The sequence below is a fragment of the Lynx rufus genome, unplaced genomic scaffold (genome assembly GCF_022079265.1).
Source record: "Lynx rufus isolate CCGP_SWC_20201006 ecotype Redwood Valley unplaced genomic scaffold, mLynRuf1.p SCAF_16, whole genome shotgun sequence".
NCBI lineage: Eukaryota > Metazoa > Chordata > Mammalia > Carnivora > Felidae > Lynx > Lynx rufus.
The window spans coordinates 21,036,917-21,039,907 of NW_025814830.1; the positions used below are offsets into that span (position 1 = coordinate 21,036,917).

General features: G+C 37.0%; 1 non-coding gene across 1 annotated transcript; it reads left to right on the forward strand.

Annotated features, from left to right (window-relative positions):
- The first annotated feature begins 218 nt into the window (after positions 1-218).
- LOC124512009 (small nucleolar RNA SNORA57) lies at positions 219-366 on the forward strand. The gene has a single exon (XR_006962044.1). It is a non-coding gene; the product is annotated as a small nucleolar RNA SNORA57 (small nucleolar RNA).
- The last annotated feature ends 2,625 nt before the right edge of the window (positions 367-2,991 follow it).

A 2,991-nucleotide genomic window follows, 5' to 3' on the forward strand; every position in this document is an offset into this window, starting at 1 on the left:
GTAATATGTGCTAATTAACTCTAGAATAAAGATTTAAAAACAAAGGTATTAAAAATAGTTATAGCTTAAATAATTTAATGAATACACAATAAGCAAAATGTAAATAGTGACATCAGAAATGTAAAAGGGGAGCTTTTGAGGGACAGAGGCAGAGTAGGTACATATTTAGGTTGTGGAGCTACATGACCTTGCAGGGGTCCTGGGCAGGGCCTGTGCACCCTCCTTTTCTAGTTGGGGTTTGGTATGTAGTCCCAGTCTCCCTAATGTACAGAGGCAGAGGGAAAAGCCTCTAGCCTCCTTGCTGTCGTGTCTTTGTTGCCTGGGGCTTCCAGCCTAAGGGTTATATCTTCAAGTGCAGGAGCACTGCAATAGAAAAAAAAAAAAGGGGGGGGTGCAAAAGGATAGACTATTTGTATATAACCAAATATTCACAGAAAATAGACTATTAGATCTCTAAGCTGTGTTATATAAACTTCATGGTAACCACAAAACAAAAATCTATAAGAGATACACAAACGATAAAGGAAAGGAAATCAAAACATACTATGAAAAACATCAACTTACAAAGGAAGTCACCAAGAAATGAAGAAGAAAATGGAACCACAAAACAGAAAATAAGAAGATGGAATTAGCAAGTCCTTAGCTATCAATAAATACTCTAAATGTTGATGGATTGAAAATAAATAAATAAAGGTTGATGGATTGATTTCTACAATCAAAAGCCATGGAATGGCTAAATGAATTAAAAAGAAACAAGACCCAACAATATGCTACTTAAAAAGACTCACCTCAACCCTAAGGACATACATAGATTCAAAGTGAAAAGATGGCAAAAGATAGTCCATGCAAGTGAAAACCAAAGGAGAGCAAGGAGATCTATACTAATATCAGATAAAATAAACTTTTGTTTTGACATTTCTTAATTTTATTTTTTTAATTTTACATCCAAATTACATATAGTGCAAAAATGATTTCAGAGTAGATCCCTTAATGCCCCTTACCCATTTAGCCCATCCCTTCCCACACCCCCTCCAGTAACCCTCTGGTTGTTCTCCATATTTATGAGTTTCTTATGTTTTGTCTCCCTCCCTGATTTTATATTCATTTTGTTTCCGTTCCCTTATGTTCATCTGTTTTGTCTCTTAAAGTCCTCATATGAGTGAATTCATATGATATTTGTCTTTCTCTGACTAATTTCACTTAGCATAATACCCTCCAGTTTCATCCACATAGTTGCAAATGGCAAGATTTCATTCTTTTTGACTGCTGAGTAATATTCCATTGTGTGTGTGTGTGTGTGTGTGTGTGTGTGTGTGTGTGTGTATATATATATATATATATATATATATATATATATATATATATACCATCTTCTTTATCTGTTCATCCATCAATGGATATTTGGGCTCTTTCCATACTTTGGCTATTGTTGGTAGTGCTGCTACAAACATTGGGGTGCATGTGTCCCTTCAAAACAGCACACTTGTGTCCCTTGGATAAATACCTAGTAGTGCAATTGCTGGGTCGTAGGGTAGTTCTATTTTTAGTTTTTTGAGGAAACTTCATACTGTTACCCAGAGTGGCTGCACCAGCTTGCATTCTCACCAAAAATGCAAAAGAGATCCTCTTTCTCCACATCCTCACCAACATCTGTTATTGCCTGAGTTGTTCATGTTAGCCATTCTGATAGGTGTGAGGTGGTATCTCATTGTGGTGTTGGTTTGGATTTCCCTGATGATAAGTGATGTGGAGCATTTTTTCATGTGTCGGTTGGCCATCTGGATGTCTTCTTTGGAGAAGTGTCTATTCATGTCTTTGGCCCATTTCTTCACTGGATTATTTGTTTTTGAGGTGTTGAGTTTGGTAAGTTCTTTATAGATTTTGGCTTTCACTGATATGTCGCTTGCAAATATCTTCTCCAATTCCATCGGTTGCCTTTTAGTTTTGCTGATTGTTTCCTTCGCTGTGCAGAAGCTTTTTATTTTGATGAGGTCCCAGTAGTTCATTTTTGCTTTTGTTTCCCGTGCCTCCGGAGACGTGTTGAGTAAGACGTTGGTGTGGCCAAGATCAAAGATGTTTCTGCCTGCTTTCTCCTCAAGGATTATGATGGCTTCCTGTCTTCCATTTAGGTCTTTCATGCATTTTGAGTTTATTTTTGTGTATGGTGTAAGAAAGTGGTCCAGGTTCATTCCTCTGCATGTCGCTGTCCAGTTTTCCCAGCACCACTTGCTGAAGAGACTGTCTTTATTCCATTGGATATTCTTTCCTGCTTTGTCAAAGATGATTAATTGGCCATACATTTGTGGGTCCATTTGTGGGTTCTCTATTCTGTTCCACTGATCTGAGAGTCTGTTCTTGTGCCAGTACCATACTGTCTTGATGATTACAGCTTTGTAGTATAGCTTGAAGTCTGGGATCGTGATGCCTCCTGCTTTGGTTTTCCTTTTCAAGATCACATTGGCTATTTGGGGTCTTTTCTGGTTCCATACAAATTTTAGGATTATTTGTTCTAGCTCTGTGAAGAATGCTGGTGTTATTTTGTTAGGGATTGCATTGAATATGTAGATTGCTTTGGGTAGTATTGACATTTTAACAATATTTGTTCTTCCTATGCAGGAGCATGGAATCTTTTTCCTTTTTTTTTTTTTTTGTGTCTTCTTCAATTGCTTTCATAAGCTTCCTATAGTTTTCAGTGTATATATTTTTCACCTCTTTGGTTAGATTTATTCCTAGGTATTTTATGGGTTTTGGTGCAACTGTAAATGACTTCAATTCCTTGATTTCTCTTTCTGTCGCTTCATTGTTGGTGTATAGGAATGAAACCAATTTCTGTGCATTGATTTTATATCCTGCAACTTTGCTGAATTCATGAATCAATTCTTGCAGTTTTCTGGTGGAATCTTTGGTTTTCCATATAGAGTATCATGTTATCTGCCAAGAGTGAAAGTTTGACCTCCTTCTGGCCGATATGGATGCCTTTTATTTCTTTGT